Here is a 23175-nt window from a genome sequence, read left to right on the forward strand (position 1 = left end):
AGACTGTTAAAACTGTTGTCTGTGTAACACTGTTCACATTTCCAGTGCACACATTCTTCATTTGGCAGCATCTGAAGATTCCTTGGTGTATAGGTAAGCACTCTGGACTGTGAATCCAGCGATCTGAGTTCAAATCAACAAGAGGAGTTAATCATAATAACCTAATAAAAGTTAAGACTACTCCTCTTACAGAACAAAACCCCAAAACTATTAAATGTGGATTATTAAATATCAGATCTCTCTCTTCTAAATCTCTGTTAGTAAATGACTTAATAAGTGATCATCAATTCGATTTATTTTGTCTCACTGAAACTTGGTTGCAGCAGGAAGAATATGTCAGTTTAAATGAGTCAACACCCCCAAGTCATATTAATTATCATGTTCCTAGAAGCACAGGCCGAGGTGGAGGAGTTGCAGCAATCTTCCATTCTAGCTCATCAATAAACCCTAGACCTAAACATAGTTATAACTCATTTGAAAGCCTTACTCTTAGCCTTTCACACCCACTATTATTTGTTATCGTGTACCGTCCTCCAGTCCCTTATTCAGAGTTTTTGATTGAATTTTCTGATTTTCTATCTGATTTAGTGCTTAGTACAGATAAAGTCATTATAGTGGGTGACTTTAACATTCATGTAGATGCTGACAGTAACTGCCTGAGCACTGCGTTTAATTCATTATTAGATTCAATTGGTTTTTCCCAAAATGTAAATAAACCCACTTACTGTTTTAGTCACACGTTAGACCTTGTCCTTACGTATGGAATTGAAGCGGATAATTTAACCATATTTCCTCACAACTCTCTTCTGTCTTACCATTTTTTAATAACATTTGAATTTACAATAACAGACTATATAGCAGTTATAAAACTGAAAAATTCCACTATAGCAGATGCTTAAGTGAAAAAGCTGTCAACAAATTTAAAGAAATTATTTCTTCATCATTTGCTTCACCATATGTTAATACAATGGAAAGTAGTCTCCTTAATGTTACTCCTGCACAAGTAGATTATCTTGTTGACAATTCTGCAGCCTCACTACGTACAATACTCGATAGTGTTGCCCCTCTAAAAAAGAAGGCAGTAAACCAGCAGAGGCGATCTCCTTGGTATAGTTCACAAACACGCAACTTAAAACAGGAAACATGAAAGTTAGAAAGGAAGTGGCGTTCCAGAAAGTTAGAAGAATCTCATTTAGCCTGGAAAAATAGTTTAAAAATGTACAAAAAAGCTCTCAGTGATGCCAGAACAGCATATTATTCATCATTAATAGAAGAAAACAAGAACAACCCCCGGTTTCTGTTCAGCACTGTAGCCAGGCTGACTAAGAGCCATAGTTCTGTTGAGCCTAGTTTTCCCTTAACTTTGAGCAGCAATGACTTCATGACCTTCTTTATGAATAAAATTGTAGCTATTAGAGAACGAATTCACCAGATCCTCCCCCCAAAAATTACAGATAGATCTTCATGTACAGCAGTGCTAGAGTCATCGATAAGGCCCCAATCCCTGTTAGACTGCTTTTTACCCATAGATCTCTCTGAGCTAACTTCAATTATTAACTCATCTAAACCAACAACCTGTCTGCTAGACCCTATTCCAACTAAGCTGCTCAAGGAAGTTTTACCCTTAATAGATGCATTCATATTAGATATCATAAATCTATCTTTAGAAACAGGCTATGTACCACAGGCCTATAAGGTAGCTGTAATTAAACCATTACTTAAAAAAACCCTGTCTTGACCCAGGTGTTTTAGCCAATTACAGACCAATATCTAATCTCCCCTTTATTTCTAAAATAATTGAAAAAGTAGTCGCAAAACAATTATGTGATCACCTTCATAGGAATAATTTGTATGAAGACTTTCAGTCAGGATTTAGAGTTCATCATAGTACAGAAACAGCACTGGTAAAAGTCACCAACGATCTTCTCATGGCCTCAGATACTGGACTCATCTCTATACTTGTTCTGTTAGATCTTAGTGCTGCATTTGATACCATTGATCATAACATTTTATTACAGAGACTGGAACATGAAATTGGAATTACAGGAACTGCACTAGGTTGGTTTAAATCTTATCTATCTGATAGATTTCAATTTGTTCATGTTAATGATGAATCCTCCATGCACACAAAGGTTAGCTATGGAGTTCCACAAGGCTCTGTGTTAGGACCAATACTTTTTACTTTATATGTGTCTCCTTTAGGCAACATTATTAGAAAACACTCCATAAATTTCCACTGTTATGCTGATGATACCCAGCTATATTTATCTATGGAACCAGATGAAAATAATCAGGTAATAAAGCTTCAAGCATGCCTACAAGACATAAAGGCCTGGATGTCCCACAATTTTTTACTTTTAAACTCAGACAAAACTGAAGTCATAGTATTTGGGCCCAAAAATCTCAGAGATATGATGTCCAACCATATTGTTACACTAGATGGCATAAGTCTGGCCTCCAGTACTACTGCAAGGAACCTTGGAGTTATGTTTGATCAGGATCTGTCCTTTAACTCACATATAAAACAAATCTCTAGAACAGCCTTCTTCCACCTACGGAACATTGCCAAAATTAGGAGCATCCTGTTTCAAAGTGATGCCGAAAAACTGGTCCATGCATTTGTTACCTCTAGGTTGGACTACTGTAATTCCCTACTTTCAGGATGCCCCAGTAACTCCCTAAAGAGCCTGCAATTAATCCAAAATGCTGCAGCAAGAGTGCTGACTGGAACTAGCAAGAGAGATCATATTTCACCTTCACTAGCTTCTCTCCATTGGCTTCCAATTAAATGTAGAATAGAATTTAAAACCCTGCTTCTTACATATAAAGCTCTGAATGGTCAGGCTCCATCATATATAGAAGACCTCATAGCACCACATCATCCCAGTAGACCACTTCGCTCTCAGAATGCAGGCCTACTTGTGGTTCCCAGAGTTTCCAAAAGTAGAATGGGAGGTAGAGCCTTTAGCTATCAAGCTCCTCTCTTGTGGAACCAGCTCCCAGTTCACATTGGGGAAACAGACACCCTCTCTACGTTTAAGTCTAGGCTTAAAACCTTCCTTTTTAATAAAGCATATAGTTAGTTATAGTTATGCTGCCATAGGCTTAGACTGCTGGGGGACCCACCCCCCAATGCACTGAGCTCCTTTCCTCCTCTTGACCTCTCTCCTCTCCTCTTATCCCGCAATTGTCACCACTGTATGTCATTAACTCTGTGTGTTCTCTCCCGTAGTTGTCTTTGTCCTCCTCTGTCCCCTTCTCTCTGTCCCTTTCTGCAGGTGTCCCCCGGCTTTGAAGCTGTGTGTCTTCCAGCGTGAAGCTACTGGTCCTACCAATCTGCCCGATGTTTTGTTAATGCTTTTTGTTGCTCTGTTCTTTTCTCTCTCCCCTTTCCACTCACCCCAACCGGTCGAGGCAGATGGCCGTCCACCCTGAGCCTGGTTCTGCTGGAGGTTTCTTCCGTTAAAGGGAGTTTTTCCTCTCCACTGTTGCCTATGGCTTGCTCCAGGGGGAATTGTTGGGTTCTCTTTATATATCTTTATAATCTTGACTTTATTCTGTAAAGTGCCCTGAGATGACTTTGTTGTGAATTGGCGCTATATAAATAAAGTTGAATTGAATTGAATTGAATTGAATTGAAATCACGGTGGGACCTGTTATAGTGTAGAACGAATAAAACCAGCCTGTCCTTTGAGCTGTGTTGCTGGTCTCAGGATTTAATGTGCAATAAATGCAGGCAACTTTGGCAACAGTTCTTTCTGTTGTGTGTGTACCAAATGACGTGGTTCAATTAATGTAATGCAATAATTGGATACTGGTTACTCTAAGAACTCTTTTTCTGGAGTTTGCTGAAAAAATGAATGCATATGTTAAATCTCCATGAATTGATGTCTTCCCAGCAAAGGGCAGAAGAACACCAATACCAGCTGACAGATGTGTAGTGGCTTAATCAACAAGCTCTTTTTTGCCTGAGACATCCCATACTTCACGCTTCAATCACTGATGGCCAGGGTAGCATGAACTGATAAAGAGATAGGCTGATGACGAGTTTGCACATTTGATTCACAATAATTACGCATAATCTAAACGCTGTCTTTTCGGATTTCTTTGGAGTACCAAACAACCCCCCCCTTCTGTTGTCAGGATGGCTGAGCTGTCTAAGGCGCTGCGTTCAGGTCGAAGTCTCTCCTGGAGGCGTGGGTTCGAATCCCACTTCTGACAAATGTTGGATTTTAGGGACAACAGCTGACACTTGGAAAACACATTCTCCCACATTAGTCAAAGGTGGGGAACCACCTATTCTCCAATGCTGCTTACCTGGATGAATTCATAGACTTTGATGTTATACAAGTTACAGTTCATCTGGATAGATGCAATGAACATCACACACAGAGATAAGAGTGACACAGTGCTTAGATGTACCCAAACTTCCTTGTATTGACAATTTTATAGTTTGCTACATGATCACCCAATCTCCAAGTTGTCAATATGCACACAATAATGAAATGAATCAAATTGTCTGGAAGAAACTGTTCAACAAAAGTAGCCTAACAGTGTGAAATGGTTCCATGGTGTAATGGTGAGCACTCTGGACTTTGAATCCAGTGATCCGAGTTCAAATCTCGGTGCAACCTACCGCTGGCTAGTTGTAGGTTTTTTTGCCCCAATGAGTGACTCAGTTACTCCACCAACTGGGAGACACACAGTGGCATTGTCAACGAGCTCATCTTGTTCCAGAGACATAGAGTACTTTGTGCAATCAACACTCATGGCAAGTGTTTAAAGAACTAATACAGGGAGAGAGATGAGGCAAAGGTTGCACAATGGTTTCCGATAGACACACTCTTAAGTAAATATCCTTGCGGATCTCATTCAGATAATGCTAAAAACACATTTTGGGCATGAAGTGCGATCCCAGACACAATCCCAAATTCCTAATTTATAACCCTACCCCTCGTTTTCAAGTGCTTCCCTATTTTTGTGTTTCACCCCAAACAGAGTCATAAGGTCTAGTAGTTGAAATATCTCCCTGTGAAATGCAATAAGCCTTGAAACCCCTGTCAAGCATCAGAGTGTTCAGGACTGCTCAGTAAAACCACAGACTGTTAAAACTGTTGTCTGTGTAACACTGTTCACATTTCCAGTGCACACATTCTTCATTTGGCAGCATCTGGAGATTCCCTGGTGTATAGGTAAGCACTCTGGACTATGAATCCAGCAATCTGAGTTCAAATCACGATGGGACCTGTTATAGTGTAGAATTAATAAAACCAGCTGGACCTTTAAGCTGGCTTGCTGTTCTCAGTAAAAAGGAGACTGTGGCCAGGAACTGATGTGGCTGATGGCACCAGATATCTAAAAGTTAAGTTCAATGAGACTGTGCAATCACTGCCTTACTCCGCAAAGTTTATGACAGCAACTGGCCCAGAGTATTTCAGGGTAATGCATAATAATCAAGTTAAAATATGCAGGATGTGTCTACAGCCTGGGCATATCGTCAGAGATTGCCCAGATTTCACTTGTTTTAAGTGTAACAGACAGGGTCATTATGCGAGGGAGTGTGATGCCCAGGAGCATAGATGTGACTCATGCCATAGTCCACAGGAGGAATGTGTGTGTCAAAACAATGCAATAGAGTCTGGAGAGGGGCACAGGGGACTGATCCCCAATGAGGATGCTGGAATAAGGCCTCCAGAGGAGGTAGGACTGGATCTTGACAGTGAAGGAGCAAGTGAATATGAGGAGGGGGGAGGAGAGTTAATGGAGACTCAGGCCAGTGAACTGGTCCTTTCAGAGAATAAAAAGGGAAACAATGTGAATGAGATTGGGTCAAGTCTGGATCTAGTGTTGGCGGAGTGGAGTGGAGAAGTAGCCAGTCACCCTGAAGAGGGCGAGAGGGGTATGCTTCAGGCTCCTCTGTCTAGACTTCCAATTCAAGGTGAGCCATTACCTGACCCCAGAGGTATTGCTCTAGAAATTGCTGTATCGACTCCTCAGGCTGACGGTGATGAATCAGAGGCAGAGATGGACTTTCAGCAAGTAAGGCACATGAGGAAAAGAGGACAAAAGAAGTCCGGGGAAAGTGTGGCAGAGGGCAAAGGGAAAGGGAAGAAACAGGCCAGAGATAGATGACCCCCTTTTGTGTGATCCTTTTCATGCATCTCCAGTCCCAAAACCTAAACGGCCTAGGAAAGGTATGGAAAATTAAAAGACTGTGTGAAGACATGGACTGTGACATCCTGTGCGTCCAGGAATGTAGATGGACTATGGAAAAAATAGACAAAATAAATACTTTTTGGAGAGGGGATTTGTTTTATTCCCTCTCTGCTGACAAAACCGCAGGTGTAGCAGTATTTGTAAAGCCAGGTGTTTTTGAGAATGTGACAGAGGTTTTTAAGGATAACCAAGGGAGACTGTTGGTTCTAGATACTGTATATCACAATAGAAACTACAGAATTCTAAATCTATATGGCACAAACAGTGAGGGTGAAAGGAGGGTTTTTTTTGGCCGCTGTAAAAGGTGGACGGACGATCGCTCGGTAGTGGTGGGGGACTGGAATGTTGCTCTAACTGGGCTGGATGTGAGTGCAAACAACGTTTTCAAAACAGACACTAGTAGATCGGCTGTTTTTCAGTGGATGACTGAGGGTGATTTGATTGATGCTTGGAGAGTTCTGAACCCTGGCACCCGTGCGTATTCGCGCAGGCAAGTAGTATTGGGCAAACTAAAGCAGTCTAGGATAGACCTGTGTTTGCTGGCGTCGGGCTTGATTCCTATGTTAAAAAAGTGTGAATATAATTTCTGCACATGGAGTGATCATGCCTCGCTGAATGTGACTCTTGGGGAGGGTAGCATGCAGAGGAATGGAGGGGTGTGGTGTTTTAACTCAGCCCTCCTGGAGGATTCATTTTTTAAAGATAAAATGAAGTCTTTTCTCTCTGCTCTGTGTGAAGAAAGTGAATTTGTAGTAGATATCATTGAGTGGTGGGAGCACGCCAAGTTTAAAATTAGGAGGCGCTGCATTGCACTGAGCAGAGAGAAAAGGCTAAGGGAAAGAGCTAAGGAGGCTGAGTTGAGACACCGTCTGAAAAGGGAAATTGAGCTTGTTGAAGCTGGGCATGGCCATCCCCTGGATGGCTATCTTGGACTGAGAGAGCAACTAGCACGCCTAGATGAGGAAAAATGTAAAGGGGCAGTGATCCGCAGCAAAATACAACATGTAGTGGAGGGAGAGCGCTGTACAGCATACTTTTTGGGCTTAGAAAAGAGAAGGCAGACCAAAACATACATAACAGAAATACAGGATTCTGAAGGCAATACACACACCGATTTAGTAGATATATTACAAACTATACAGGATTTTTACTCTAATCTTTTCAGTAAACAAAATATAGGAAAAGCACAAAGAGATAAAATACTTGGTAATGTCGGCTGCTCTCTCGGTCCTGAGGACGCGGCTATGTGTGATGGCGACCTCCACCCGGAGGAAATCAGTGCAGCCATTGCTGAAATGCATAGAGCTAGAAGCCCGGGTCTGGACGGCCTCTCGGCAGAGTTCTATCAGTCCTATAAGGATTTGCTATCTCCGGTCCTCTGTAGGTTGTTCTCTGCCATGCAAACGGAGAACAGATGTGCGGAGTCTTTCGTGAGAGGCGTGATCACTCTGGTTTACAAGAATAAGGGAGCCAGGACCGACTTGGGGAATTATAGGCCCATTAGTTTGCTCAATACTGACTACAAGATCCTGGCTAAGGTGCTGGCGTCCAGACTCAAAAGAGTGATTGGGTCGATAGTTGGGCCTACCCAGACTTATAGCATTCCGGGGAGGGATATTGCTGATTGTATCCTGTCAACCAGATTCTCATTTCAACAGCTAATGGCCACAGGTGGCATCTACTTGAGTGTGGACCTAGAGAAGGCGTTTGACAGGGTGAGTCACGAGTTCCTCTTTGAGTGTCTGGGGGTTTTTGGGTTCGGCCCAACTTTTCGAGCATGGGTGGAGCTGTTGTATGGCCGAGCTACTAGTGTTGTCAAATGTAATGGCTTCCTGACTGATCCCTTCCCTTTGGAGAGGTCGGTTAGGCAGGGGTGCCCCCTGTCGGCTATGCTTTATGCAATAGTGGCCGAGCCCCTAGCGAAATTAATCTTAAGCGATACAAAAATAAATGGAATACAATCACCGACTGGCTCAGACTTTAGAATTGCACAATATGCAGATGATATTAACATAATGGTTAAAGATAGGAACAGCTTGCAACGGGTGCTCGGTCACCTAACTGCATATGAGCATGCCACAGGGGCGCGAGTCAATAACAATAAATCTTCAGTGTTCAGGACTGCTCAGTAAAACCACAGACTGTTAAAACTGTTGTCTGTGTAACACTGTTCACATTTCCAGTGCACACATTCTTCATTTGGCAGCATCTGGAGATTCCCTGGTGTATAGGTAAGCACTCTGGACTGTGAATCCAGCGATCTGAGTTCAAATCACGGTGGGACCTGTTATAGTGTAGAACGAATAAAACCAGCTCGTCCTTTGAGTTGTGTTGCTGGTCTCAGGATTTAATGTGCAATAAATGCAGGCAACTTTGACAACAGTTCTTTCTGTTGTGCTCCATTCAATGACTCTAGTACTCAGTAACACCACAGACTGTTAAAACTGTTGTCTGTGTAACACTGTTCACATTTCCAGTGCACACATTCTTCATTTGGCAGCATCTGGAGATTCCCTGGTGTATAGGTAAGCACTCTGGACTGTGAATCCAGCGATCTGAGTTCAAATTACGGTGGGACCTGTTATAGTGTAGAACGAATAAAACCAGCTCGTCCTTTGAGTTGTGTTGCTGGTCTCAGGATTTAATGTGCAATAAATGCAGGCAACTTTGGCAACAGTTGTTTCTTTTGTGCTCCATTCAATGACTCTAGTACTCTACCAAATGACGTGGTTCAATTAATGTAATGCAATAATTGGATACTGGTTTCTCTAAGAACTCTTTTTCTGGAGTTTGCTGAAAAAATTAATGCATATGTTAAAGCTCCATGAATTGATGTCTTCCCAGCAAAGGGCAAAAGAACACCAATACCAGCTGATAGATGTGTAGTGGCTTAATCAACAAGCTCTTTTTTGCCTGAGACATCCCATACTTCACGCATCAATCACTGATGGCCAGGGTAGCAATGAACTGATAAAGAGATAGGCTGATGACGAGTTTGCACATTTGATTCACAATAATTACGCATAATCTAAACGCTGTCTTTTCGGATTTCTTTGGAGTACCAAACAACACCCACTTCTGTTGTCAGGATGGCCGAGCGGTCTAAGGCGCTGCGTTCAGGTCGCAGTCTCTCCTGGAGGCGTCGGTTCGAATCCCACTTCTGACAAATGTTTGATTTTAGGGACAACAGCTGACACTTGGAAAACACATTCTCCCACATTAGTCAAAGGTGGGGAACCACCTATTCTCCAATGCTGCTTACCTGGATGAATTCATAGACTTTGATGTTATACAAGTTACAGTTCATCTGGATAGATGCAATGAACATCACACACAGAGGTAAGAGTGACACAGTGCTTAGATGTACCCAAACTTCCTTGTATTGACAACTTTATAGTTTGCTACATGATCACCCAATCTCCAAGTTGTCAATATGCACACAATAATGAAATTAATCAAATCGTCTGGAAGAAACTGTTCAACAAAAGTAGCCTAACAATGTGAAATGGTTCCATGGTGTAATGGGGAGCACTCTGGACTTTGAATCCAGGGATCTGAGTTCAAATCTCGGTGGTACCTACCGCTGGCTAGTTGTAGGTTTTTTTGCCCCAATGAGTGACTCAGTTACTCCACCAACTGGGAGACACACAGTGGCATTGTCAACGAGCTCATCTTGTTCCAGAGACATAGAGTACTTTGTGCAATCAACACTCATGGCAAGTGTTTAAAGAACTAATACAGGGAGAGAGATGAGGCAAAGGTTGCACAATGGTTTACGATAGACACACTCTTAAGTAAATATCCTTGCGGATCTCATTCAGATAATGCTAAAAACACATTTTGGTCATGAAGTGCGATCCCAGACACAATCCCAAATTCCTAATTTATAACCCTACCCCTCGTTTTCAAGTGCTTCCCTATTTTTGTGTTTCACCCCAAACAGAGTCATAAGGGCTAGTAGTTGAAATATCTCCCTGTGAAATGCAATAAGCCTTGAAACCCCTGTCAAGCATCAGAGTGTTCAGGACTGCTCAGTAAAACCACAGACTGTTACAACTGTTGTCTGTGTAACACTGTTCACATTTCCAGTGCGCATATTCTTCATTTGGCAGCATCTGAAGATTCCTTGGTGTATAGGTAAGCACTCTGGACTGTGAATCCAGCGATCTGAGTTCAAATCAACAAGAGGAGTTAATCATAATAACCTAATAAAAGTTAAGACTACTCCTCTTACAGAACAAAACCCCAAAACTATTAAATGTGGATTATTAAATATCAGATCTCTCTCTTCTAAATCTCTGTTAGTAAATGACTTAATAAGTGATCATCAATTCGATTTATTTTGTCTCACTGAAACTTGGTTGCAGCAGGAAGAATATGTCAGTTTAAATGAGTCAACACCCCCAAGTCATATTAATTATCATGTTCCTAGAAGCACAGGCCGAGGTGGAGGAGTTGCAGCAATCTTCCATTCTAGCTCATCAATAAACCCTAGACCTAAACATAGTTATAACTCATTTGAAAGCCTTACTCTTAGCCTTTCACACCCACTATTATTTGTTATCGTGTACCGTCCTCCAGTCCCTTATTCAGAGTTTTTGATTGAATTTTCTGATTTTCTATCTGATTTAGTGCTTAGTACAGATAAAGTCATTATAGTGGGTGACTTTAACATTCATGTAGATGCTGACAGTAACTGCCTGAGCACTGCGTTTAATTCATTATTAGATTCAATTGGTTTTTCCCAAAATGTAAATAAACCCACTTACTGTTTTAGTCACACGTTAGACCTTGTCCTTACGTATGGAATTGAAGCGGATAATTTAACCATATTTCCTCACAACTCTCTTCTGTCTTACCATTTTTTAATAACATTTGAATTTACAATAACAGACTATATAGCAGTTATAAAACTGAAAAATTCCACTATAGCAGATGCTTAAGTGAAAAAGCTGTCAACAAATTTAAAGAAATTATTTCTTCATCATTTGCTTCACCATATGTTAATACAATGGAAAGTAGTCTCCTTAATGTTACTCCTGCACAAGTAGATTATCTTGTTGACAATTCTGCAGCCTCACTACGTACAATACTCGATAGTGTTGCCCCTCTAAAAAAGAAGGCAGTAAACCAGCAGAGGCGATCTCCATGGTATAGTTCACAAACACGCAACTTAAAACAGGAAACATGAAAGTTAGAAAGGAAGTGGCGTTCCAGAAAGTTAGAAGAATCTCATTTAGCCTGGAAAAATAGTTTAAAAATGTACAAAAAAGCTCTCAGTGATGCCAGAACAGCATATTATTCATCATTAATAGAAGAAAACAAGAACAACCCCCGGTTTCTGTTCAGCACTGTAGCCAGGCTGACTAAGAGCCATAGTTCTGTTGAGCCTAGTTTTCCCTTAACTTTGAGCAGCAATGACTTCATGACCTTCTTTATGAATAAAATTGTAGCTATTAGAGAACGAATTCACCAGATCCTCCCCCCAAAAATTACAGATAGATCTTCATGTACAGCAGTGCTAGAGTCATCGATAAGGCCCCAATCCCTGTTAGACTGCTTTTTACCCATAGATCTCTCTGAGCTAACTTCAATTATTAACTCATCTAAACCAACAACCTGTCTGCTAGACCCTATTCCAACTAAGCTGCTCAAGGAAGTTTTACCCTTAATAGATGCATTCATATTAGATATCATAAATCTATCTTTAGAAACAGGCTATGTACCACAGGCCTATAAGGTAGCTGTAATTAAACCATTACTTAAAAAAACCCTGTCTTGACCCAGGTGTTTTAGCCAATTACAGACCAATATCTAATCTCCCCTTTATTTCTAAAATAATTGAAAAAGTAGTCGCAAAACAATTATGTGATCACCTTCATAGGAATAATTTGTATGAAGACTTTCAGTCAGGATTTAGAGTTCATCATAGTACAGAAACAGCACTGGTAAAAGTCACCAACGATCTTCTCATGGCCTCAGATACTGGACTCATCTCTATACTTGTTCTGTTAGATCTTAGTGCTGCATTTGATACCATTGATCATAACATTTTATTACAGAGACTGGAACATGAAATTGGAATTACAGGAACTGCACTAGGTTGGTTTAAATCTTATCTATCTGATAGATTTCAATTTGTTCATGTTAATGATGAATCCTCCATGCACACAAAGGTTAGCTATGGAGTTCCACAAGGCTCTGTGTTAGGACCAATACTTTTTACTTTATATGTGTCTCCTTTAGGCAACATTATTAGAAAACACTCCATAAATTTCCACTGTTATGCTGATGATACCCAGCTATATTTATCTATGGAACCAGATGAAAATAATCAGGTAATAAAGCTTCAAGCATGCCTACAAGACATAAAGGCCTGGATGTCCCACAATTTTTTACTTTTAAACTCAGACAAAACTGAAGTCATAGTATTTGGGCCCAAAAATCTCAGAGATATGATGTCCAACCATATTGTTACACTAGATGGCATAAGTCTGGCCTCCAGTACTACTGCAAGGAACCTTGGAGTTATGTTTGATCAGGATCTGTCCTTTAACTCACATATAAAACAAATCTCTAGAACAGCCTTCTTCCACCTACGGAACATTGCCAAAATTAGGAGCATCCTGTTTCAAAGTGATGCCGAAAAACTGGTCCATGCATTTGTTACCTCTAGGTTGGACTACTGTAATTCCCTACTTTCAGGATGCCCCAGTAACTCCCTAAAGAGCCTGCAATTAATCCAAAATGCTGCAGCAAGAGTGCTGACTGGAACTAGCAAGAGAGATCATATTTCACCTTCACTAGCTTCTCTCCATTGGCTTCCAATTAAATGTAGAATAGAATTTAAAACCCTGCTTCTTACATATAAAGCTCTGAATGGTCAGGCTCCATCATATATAGAAGACCTCATAGCACCACATCATCCCAGTAGACCACTTCGCTCTCAGAATGCAGGCCTACTTGTGGTTCCCAGAGTTTCCAAAAGTAGAATGGGAGGTAGAGCCTTTAGCTATCAAGCTCCTCTCTTGTGGAACCAGCTCCCAGTTCACATTGGGGAAACAGACACCCTCTCTACGTTTAAGTCTAGGCTTAAAACCTTCCTTTTTAATAAAGCATATAGTTAGTTATAGTTATGCTGCCATAGGCTTAGACTGCTGGGGGACCCACCCCCCAATGCACTGAGCTCCTTTCCTCCTCTTGACCTCTCTCCTCTCCTCTTATCCCGCAATTGTCACCACTGTATGTCATTAACTCTGTGTGTTCTCTCCCGTAGTTGTCTTTGTCCTCCTCTGTCCCCTTCTCTCTGTCCCTTTCTGCAGGTGTCCCCCGGCTTTGAAGCTGTGTGTCTTCCAGCGTGAAGCTACTGGTCCTACCAATCTGCCCGATGTTTTGTTAATGCTTTTTGTTGCTCTGTTCTTTTCTCTCTCCCCTTTCCACTCACCCCAACCGGTCGAGGCAGATGGCCGTCCACCCTGAGCCTGGTTCTGCTGGAGGTTTCTTCCGTTAAAGGGAGTTTTTCCTCTCCACTGTTGCCTATGGCTTGCTCCAGGGGGAATTGTTGGGTTCTCTTTATATATCTTTATAATCTTGACTTTATTCTGTAAAGTGCCCTGAGATGACTTTGTTGTGAATTGGCGCTATATAAATAAAGTTGAATTGAATTGAATTGAATTGAATTGAAATCACGGTGGGACCTGTTATAGTGTAGAACGAATAAAACCAGCTTGTCCTTTGAGCTGTGTTGCTGGTCTCAGGATTTAATGTGCAATAAATGCAGGCAACTTTGGCAACAGTTCTTTCTGTTGTGCTCCATTCAATGACTCTAGTACTCTATCAAATGACGGGGTTCAATTAATGTAATGCAATAATTGGATACTGGTTACTCTAAGAACTCTTTTTCTGGAGTTTGCTGAAAAAATGAATGCATACGTTAAAGCTCCATGAATTGATGTCTTCCCAGCAAAGGGCAGAAGAACACCAATACCAGCTGATAGATGTGTAGTGGCTTAATCAACAAGCTCTTTTTTGCCTGACACATCCCATACTTCACGCATCAATCACTGATGGCCAGGGTAGCAATGAACTGATAAAGAGATAGGCTGATGACGAGTTTGCACATTTGATTCACAATAATTACGCATAATCTAAACGCTGTCTTTTCGGATTTCTTTGGAGTACCAAACAACCCCCCCTTCTGTTGTCAGGATGGCCGAGAGGTCTAAGGCGCTGCGTTCAGATCGCAGTCTCTCCTGGAGGCGTGGGTTAGAATCCCACTTCTGACAAATGTTTGATTTTACGGACAACAGCTGACACTTGGAAAACACATTCTCCCACATTAGTCAAAGGTGGGGAACCACCTATTCTCCAATGCTGCTTACCTGGATGAATTCATAGACTTTGATGTTATACAAGTTACAGTTCATCTGGATAGATGCAATGAACATCACACACAGAGGTAAGAGTGACACAGTGCTTAGATGTACCCAAACTTTCTTGTATTGACAATTTTATAGTTTGCTACATGATCACCCAATCTCCAAGTTGTCAATATGCACACAATAATGAAATGAATCAAATCGTCAGGAAGAAACTGTTCAACAAAAGTAGCCTAACAATGTGAAATGGTTCCATGGTGTAATGGTGAGCACTCTGGGCTTTGAATCCAGTGATCCGACTTCAAATCTCGGTGGAACCTACCGCTGGCTAGTTGTAGGTTTTTTTGCCCCAATGAGTGACTCAGTTACTCCACCAACTGGGAGACACACAGTGGCATTGTCAATGAGCTCATCTTGTTCCAGAGACATAGAGTACTTTGTGCAATCAACACTCATGGCAAGTGTTTAAAGAACTAATACAGGGAGAGAGATGAGGGAGAGAGATGAGGCAAAGGTTGCACAATGGTTTACGATAGACACACTCTTAAGTAAATATCCTTGCGGATCTCATTCAGATAATGCTAAAAACACATTTTGGGCATGAAGTGCGATCCCAGACACAATCCCAAATTCCTAATTTATAACCCTACCCCTCGTTTTCAAGTGCTTCCCTATTTTTGTGTTTCACACCAAACAGAGTCATAAGGTCTAGTAGTTGAAATATCTCCCTGTGAAATGCAATAAGCCTTGAAACCCCAGTCAAGCATCAGAGTGTTCAGCACTGCTCAGTAAAACGACAGACTGTTACAACTGTTGTCTGTGTAACACTGTTCACATTTCCAGTGCACACATTCTTCATTTGGCAGCATCTGGAGATTCCCTGGTGTATAGGTAAGCACTCTGGACTGTGAATCCAGCGATCTGAGTTCAAATCACGGTGGGACCTGTTATAGTGTAGAACGAATAAAACCAGCTCGTCCTTTGAGCTGTGTTGCTGGTCTCAGGATTTAATGTGCAATAAATGCAGGCAACTTTGGCAACAGTTCTTTCTGTTGTGCTCCATTCAATGACTCTAGTACTCTATCAAATTACGGGGTTCAATTAATGGAATGTAATAATTGGATACTGGTTACTCTAAGAACTCTTTTTCTGGAGTTTGCTGAAAAAATGAATGCATATGTTAAAGCTTCATGAATTGATGTCTTCCCAGCAAAGGGCAGAAGAACACCAATACCAGCTGACAGATGTGTAGTGGCTTAATCAACAAGCTCTTTTTTGCCTGAGACACATCCCATACTTCACGCATCAATCACTGATGGCCAGGGTCGCAATGAACTGATAAAGAGATAGGCTGATGACGAGTTTGCACATTTGATTCACAATAATTACGCGTAATCTAAACGCTGTCTTTTCGGATTTCTTTGGAGTACCAAACAACCCCCCCCTTCTGTTGTCAGGATGGCCGAGCGGTCTAAGGCGCTGCGTTCAGGTCGCAGTCTCTCCTGGAGGCGTGGGTTCGAATCCCACTTCTGACAAATGTTTGATTTTAGGGACAACAGCTGACACTTGGAAAACACATTCTCCCACATTAGTCAAAGGTGGGGAACCACCTATTCTCCAATGCTGCTTACCTGGATGAATTCATAGACTTTGATGTTATACAAGTTACAGTTCATCTGGATAGATGCAATGAATATCACACACAGAGATAAGAGTGACACAGTGCTTAGATGTACCCAAACTTCCTTGTATTGACAATTTTATAGTTTGCTACATGATCACCCAATCTCCAAGTTGTCAATATGCACACAATAATGAAATGAATCAAATCGTCTGGAAGAAACTGTTCAACAACAGTAGCCTAACAATGTGAAATGGTTCCATGGTGTAATGGGGAGCACTCTGGACTTTGAATCCAGTGATCTGAGTTCAAATCTCGGTGGAACCTACCGCTGGCTAGTTGTAGGTTTTTTTGCCCCAATGAGTGACTCAGTTACTCCACCAACTGGGAGACACACAGTGGCATTGTCAACGAGCTCATCTTGTTCCAGAGACATAGAGTACTTTGTGCAATCAACACTCATGGCAAGTGTTTAAAGAACTAATACAGGGAGAGAGATGAGGCAAAGGTTGCACAATGGTTTACGATAGACACACTCTTAAGTAAATATCCTTGCGGATCTCATTCAGATAATGCTAAAAACACATTTTGGGCATGAAGTGCGATCCCAGACACAATCCCAAATTCCTAATTTATAACCCTACCCCTCGTTTTCAAGTGCTTCCCTATTTTTGTGTTTCACACCAAACAGAGTCATAAGGTCTAGTAGTTGAAATATCTCCCTGTGAAATGCAATAAGCCTTGAAACCCCTGTCAAGCATCAGAGTGTTCAGGACTGCTTAGTAAAACCACAGACTGTTAAAACTGTTGTCTGTGTAACACTGTTCACATTTCCAGTGCACACATTCTTCATTTGGCAGCATCTGGAGATGCCCTGGTGTATAGGTAAGCACTCTGGACTGTGAATCCAGCGATCTGAGTTCAAATCACGGTGGGACCTGTTATAGTGTGGAACGAATAAAACCAGCTTGTCCTTTGAGCTGTGTTGCTGGTCTCAGGATTTAATGTGCAATAAATGCAGGCAACTTTGGCAACAGTTCTTTCTGTTGTGCTCCATTCAATGACTCTAGTACTCTATCAAATTAAGGGGTTCAATTAATGTAATGCAATAATTGGATACTGGTTACTCTAAGAACTCTTTTTCTGGAGTTTGCTGAAAAAATGAATGCATATGTTAAAGCTCCATGAATTGATGTCTTCCCAGCAAAGGGCAAAAGAACACCAATACCAGCTGACAGATGTGTAGTGGCTTAATCAACAAGCTCTTTTTTCCCTGAGACATCCCATACTTCACGCATCAATCACTGATGGCCAGGGTAGCAATGAACTGATAAAGAGATAGGCTGATGACGAGTTTGCACATTTAAATCACAATAATTACGCATAATCTAAACGCTGTCTTTTCGGATTTCTTTGGAGTACCAAACAACCCCCACTTCTGTTGTCAGGATGGCCGAGCGGTCTAAGGCGCTGCGTTCAGGTTGCAGTCTCTCCTGGAGGCGTGGGTTCGAATCCCACTTCTGACAAATGTTTGATTTTAGGGACAACAGCTGACACTTGGAAAACACATTCTCCCACATTAGTCAAAGGTGGGGAACCACCTATTCTCCAATGCTGCTTACCTGGATGAATTCATAGACTTTGATGTTATACAAGTTACAGTTCATCTGGATAGATGCAATGAATATCACACACAGAGATAAGAGTGACACAGTGCTTAGATGTACCCAAACTTCCTTGTAAGCACTCTGGACTGTGAATCCAGCAATCTGAGTTCAAATTACGGTGGGACCTGTTATAGTGTAGGACGAATAAAACCAGCTCGTCCTTTGAGCTGTGTTGCTGGTCTCAGGATTTAATGTGCAATAAATGCAGGCAACTTTGGCAACAGTTCTTTCTGTTGTGCTCCATTCAATGACTCTAGTACTCTATCAAATTAAGGGGTTCAATTAATGTAATGCGATAATTGGATACTGGTTACTCTAAGAACTCTTTTTCTTAGAGTTTGCTGAAAAAATGAATGCATATGTTAAAGCTCCATGAATTGATGTCTTCCCAGCAAAGGGCAAAAGAACACCAATATCAGCTGATAGATGTGTAGTGGCTTAATCAACAAGCTCTTTTTTGCCTGAGACATACCATACTTCACGCATCCATCACTGATGGCCAGGGTAGCAATAAACCGATAAAGAGATAGGCTGATGACGAGTTTGCACATTTGATTTACAATAATTACGCCTAATCTAAATGCTGTCTTTGCGCATTTTTTTTGGAGTACCAAACCAAGCCTGTTCTGTTGTCAGGATGGCCGAGCGGTCTAAGGCGCTGCGTTAAGGTCGCAGTCTCTCCTGGAGGCGTGGGTTCAAATCCCACTTCTGACAAATGTTGTTTTTTAAGGACAACAGCTGACACTTGGAAAACACATTGGATCCATTCTTCCACATTCGTCAGAGGTGGGGAATCACCTAAGGTGTGTTCAATCAGACAGAAAGTGCAGGAGCAGTGGGTAAAGCACGGATAGCTGACAAGCAAGCAGGGCTGTGGAGCTCAAGGAGCATGGCTTTGGCACCCCTCTAGTTACGTATCAAAGGTAGTCTTTCATCTATGCCCTATAATCACTAATGAGAGTCTATTTGAGACTGACTCTATTGGCCAAATCCATAGATTTTCATGTTATACAAGTTACAGTGCATCTGGATAGATGCAATGAACATCACACACTGAGATAAAAGTGACACAGTGCTTAGATGTACCCGAACCGCCTCGTATTGACATTTTTTTAGTTTGCTACATGATCAGCCAAATCTTCAAGTTGTCAAGTTGGAGACAATAATGAAATGAATCAAATTGTGTGGAAGAACCTGTTCAACAACATAAAGCTAGCAATGTGGAAAGGTTCCATGGTGTAATGGTGAGCACTCTGGACTCTGAATCCAGCGATCCGAGTTCAAATCTCGGTGGGACCTACTGTTGGCAGGTTGTAGCTTTTCTCGATGCAATGATTGACTCGGTTACTCCACCAACTGGGAGACTCACAGTGGGATTGTCATGGAGCTCATCTTGTTCCAGAAACAGAATACTATGTGCACTAAACACTCATGACAAGTCTAAAAAAACTGAAACCGGCACAGAAATGAGGCCAAGCCTGCACGATGGTTTAAAATAAACACACTCTTAGCTAAGTATCCTTGCTGATCTCTGTCACATAATGCTAAAAACACATTTTGGGCATTCCATTCAAGTTTGGGCATGAAGTGCGATGCCAGACACAATCCCCAATTCCTCTTTTATAACCCTACCCTAGTTTTCAAGTGCTTCCTTATTTTTGTCATAAGGGTTAGTATTTGAAATATATTAAAACTAGTGTCTGTGTAACACTGTTCACTTTTCCTGTGCACACTTGCTTCATTTGGCAGCATCTGGAGATTCCCTGGTGTATAGGTAAGCACTCTGGACTATGAATCCAGCAATCTGAGTTCAAATCACGATGGGACCTGTTATAGTGTAGAATGAATAAAACCAGCTGGACCTTTAAGCTGGCTTGCTGTTCTCAGGTTTTAATGTGCAATAAATGCAGGCAACTTTGGCAACAGTTCTTTCTCTTATGCTCCATTCATTGACTCTAGTACTCTACCAAATGACGTGGTTCAATTAATATAATGCAATATTTGGATACTGGTTACCTTTTCTGGAGTTTGCTGAAAAACTGAATGTATATGTTAAAGCTCTATGAATTGATGTCTTGCCAGTAAAGGGCAGAAGAACACCAATACCAGCTGACAGGTGTGTAGTGTCTTAATCAACAAGCTCTTTTTTGCCTGAGACATACCATACTTCACGCATCCATCACTGATGGCCAGGGTAGCAATGAACTGATAAAGAGATAGGCTGATGACGAGTTTGCACATTTGATTCACAATAATTACGCATAATCTAAACGCTGTCTTTTCGTATTTCTTTGGAGTACCAAACAACCCCCCCTTCTGTTGTCAGGATGGCCGAGCGGTCAAAGGCGCTGCGTTCAAGTCGCAGTCTCTCCTGGAGGCATGGGTTCGAATCCCACTTCTGACAAATGTTGGATTTTAGGGACAACAGCTGACACTTGGAAAACACATTCTCCCACATTAGTCAAAGGTGGGGAACCACCTATTCTCCAATGCTGCTTACCTGGATGAATTCATAGACTTTGATGTTATACAAGTTACAGTTCATCTGGATAGATGCAATGAACATCACACACAGAGATAAGAGTGACACAGTACTTAGATGTACCCAATCTTCCTTGTATTGACAATTTTATAGTTTGCTACATGATCACCCAATCTCCAAGTTGTCAATATGCACACAATAATGAAATGAATCAAATCGTCTGGAAGAAACTGTTCAACAACATTAAGCTAGCAATGTGGAAAGGTTCCATGGTGTAATGGTGAGCACTCTGGACTTTGAATCCAGTGATCCGAGTTCAAATCTCGGTGGAACCTACCGCTGGCTAGTTGTAGGTTTTTTTGCCCCAGTGAGTGACTCAGTTACTCCACCAACTGGGAGACACACAGTGGCATTGTCAACGAGCTCATCTTGTTCCAGAGACATAGAGTACTTTGTGCAATCAACACTCATGGCAAGTGTTTAAAGAACTAATACAGGGAGAGAGATGAGGCAAAGGTTGCACAATGGTTTACGATAGACACACTCTTAAGTAAATATCCTTGCGGATCTCATTCAGATAATGGTAAAAACACATTTTGGGCATGAATTGCGATCCCAGACACAATCCCAAATTCCTAATTTATAACCCTACCCCTCATTTTCAAGTGCTTCCCTATTTTTGTGTTTCACCCCAAACAGAGTCATAAGGTCTAGTAGTTGAATTATCTCCCTGTGAAATGCAATAAGCCTTGAAACCCCTGTCAAGCATCTGAGTGTTCAGGACTGCTCAGTAAAACCACAGACTGTTAAAACTGTTGTCTGTGTAACACTGTTCACATTTCCAGTGCACACATTCTTCATTTGGCAGCATCTGGAGATTCCCTGGTGTATAGCTAAGCACTCCGGACTGTGAATCCAGCGATCTGAGTTCAAATCACGGTCGGACCTGTTATAGTGTAGAACGAATAAAACCAGCTCATCCTTTGAGCTGTGTTGCTAGTCTCAGGATTTAATGTGCAATAAATGCAGGCAACTTTGGCAACAGTTCTTTCTGTTGTGCTCCATTCAATGACTCTAGTACTCTACGAAATGACGTGGTTCAATTAATGTAATGCAATAATTGGATACTGATTACTCTAAGAACTCTTTTTCTGGAGTTTGCTGAAAAAATGAATGCATATGTTAAAGCTCCATGAATTGATGTCTTCCCAGCAAAGGGCAGAAGAACACCAATACCAGCTGACAGATGTGTAGTGGCTTAATCAACAAGCTCTTTTTTCCCTGAGACATCCCATACTTCACGCATCAATCACTGATGGCCAGGGTAGCAATGAACTGATAAAGAGATAGGCTGATGACGAGTTTGCACATTTGATTCACAATAATTACGCATAATCTAAACGCTGTCTTTTCGGATTTCTTTGGAGTACCAAAAAACCCCACCTTCTGTTGTCACGAGCGGTCTAAGGCGCTGCGTTCAGGTCGCAGTCTCTCCTGGAGGCGTGGGTTCGAATCCCACTTCTGACAAATGTTGGATTTTAGGGACAACAGCTGACACTTGCAAAACACATTCTCCCACATTAGTCAAAGGTGGGGAACCACCTATTCTCCAATGCTGATTACCTGGATGAATTCATAGACTTTGATGTTATACAATTTACAGTTCATCTGGATAGATGCAATGAACATCACACACAGAGGTAAGAGTGACACAGTGCTTAGATGTACCCAAACTTCCTTGTATTGACAATTTTATAGTTTGCTACATGATCACCCAATCTCCAAGTTGTCAATATGCACACAATAATGAAATTAATCAAATCGTCTGGAAGAAACTGTTCAACAAAAGTAGCTTAACAATGTGAAATGGTTCCATGGTGTAATGGGGAGCACTCTGGACTTTGAATCCAGTGATCTGAGTTCAAATCTCGGTGGAACCTACCACTGGCTAGTTGTAGGTTTTTTTGCCCCAATGAGTGACTCAGTTACTCCACCAACTGGGAGACACACAGTGGCATTGTCAACGAGCTCATCTTGTTCCAGAGACATAGAGTACTTTGTGCAATCAACACTCATGGCAAGTGTTTAAAGAACTAATACAGGGAGAGAGATGAGGCAAAGGTTGCACAATGGTTTACGATAGACACACTCTTAAGTAAATATCCTTGCGGATCTCATTCAGATAATGCTAAAAACACATTTTGGGCATGAAGTGCGATCCCAGACACAATCCCAAATTCCTAATTTATAACCCTACCCCTCGTTTTCAAGTGCTTCCCTATTTTTGTGTTTCACCCCAAACAGAGTCATAAGGTCTAGTAGTTGAAATATCTCCCTGTGAAATGCAATAAGCCTTGAAACCCCTGTCAAGCATCAGAGTGTTCAGGACTGCTTAGTAAAACCACAGACTGTTAAAACTGTTGTCTGTGTAACACTGTTCACATTTCCAGTGCACACATTCTTCATTTGGCAGCATCTGGAGATGCCCTGGTGTATAGGTAAGCACTCTGGACTGTGAATCCAGCAATCTGAGTTCAAATCACGGTGGGACCTGTTATAGTTTGGAACGAATAAAACCAGCTTGTCCTTTGAGCTGTGTTGCTGGTCTCAGGATTTAATGTGCAATAAATGCAGGCAACTTTGGCAACAGTTCTTTCTGTTGTGCTCCATTCAATGACTCTAGTACTCTACCAAATGATGTGGTTCAATTAATGTAATGCAATAATTGGATACTGGTTACTCTAAGAACTCTTTTTCTGGAGTTTGCTGAAAAAATGAATGCATATGTTAAAGCTCCATGAATTGATGTCT

At 41.5% G+C, this 23175-nt stretch overlaps 10 non-coding genes across 10 annotated transcripts; all 10 read left to right on the plus strand.

Annotated features, from left to right (window-relative positions):
• Nucleotides 1-4562: 4562 nt before the first annotated feature.
• trnaq-uug (transfer RNA glutamine (anticodon UUG)) lies at nucleotides 4563-4634 on the plus strand. The gene has a single exon. It is a non-coding gene; the product is annotated as a tRNA-Gln (tRNA).
• A 9784-nt stretch (nucleotides 4635-14418) lies between these two features.
• Nucleotides 14419-14501, plus strand: trnal-cag (transfer RNA leucine (anticodon CAG)). Its single transcript has one exon. It is a non-coding gene; the product is annotated as a tRNA-Leu (tRNA).
• A 1545-nt stretch (nucleotides 14502-16046) lies between these two features.
• Nucleotides 16047-16129, plus strand: trnal-cag (transfer RNA leucine (anticodon CAG)). Its single transcript has one exon. It is a non-coding gene; the product is annotated as a tRNA-Leu (tRNA).
• A 341-nt stretch (nucleotides 16130-16470) lies between these two features.
• On the plus strand, nucleotides 16471-16542 carry trnaq-uug (transfer RNA glutamine (anticodon UUG)). Its single transcript has one exon. It is a non-coding gene; the product is annotated as a tRNA-Gln (tRNA).
• Nucleotides 16543-17658: 1116 nt separating this feature from the next.
• trnal-cag (transfer RNA leucine (anticodon CAG)) lies at nucleotides 17659-17741 on the plus strand. The gene has a single exon. It is a non-coding gene; the product is annotated as a tRNA-Leu (tRNA).
• Nucleotides 17742-18513: 772 nt separating this feature from the next.
• trnal-aag (transfer RNA leucine (anticodon AAG)) lies at nucleotides 18514-18596 on the plus strand. The gene has a single exon. It is a non-coding gene; the product is annotated as a tRNA-Leu (tRNA).
• Nucleotides 18597-19109: 513 nt separating this feature from the next.
• Nucleotides 19110-19181, plus strand: trnaq-cug (transfer RNA glutamine (anticodon CUG)). The gene has a single exon. It is a non-coding gene; the product is annotated as a tRNA-Gln (tRNA).
• A 1022-nt stretch (nucleotides 19182-20203) lies between these two features.
• Nucleotides 20204-20286, plus strand: trnal-caa (transfer RNA leucine (anticodon CAA)). The gene has a single exon. It is a non-coding gene; the product is annotated as a tRNA-Leu (tRNA).
• Nucleotides 20287-20627: 341 nt separating this feature from the next.
• Nucleotides 20628-20699, plus strand: trnaq-uug (transfer RNA glutamine (anticodon UUG)). Its single transcript has one exon. It is a non-coding gene; the product is annotated as a tRNA-Gln (tRNA).
• A 1533-nt stretch (nucleotides 20700-22232) lies between these two features.
• On the plus strand, nucleotides 22233-22304 carry trnaq-uug (transfer RNA glutamine (anticodon UUG)). Its single transcript has one exon. It is a non-coding gene; the product is annotated as a tRNA-Gln (tRNA).
• Nucleotides 22305-23175: the final 871 nt, after the last annotated feature.

Source organism: Channa argus, unplaced genomic scaffold, assembly GCF_033026475.1.
Source record: "Channa argus isolate prfri unplaced genomic scaffold, Channa argus male v1.0 Contig031, whole genome shotgun sequence".
NCBI lineage: Eukaryota > Metazoa > Chordata > Actinopteri > Anabantiformes > Channidae > Channa > Channa argus.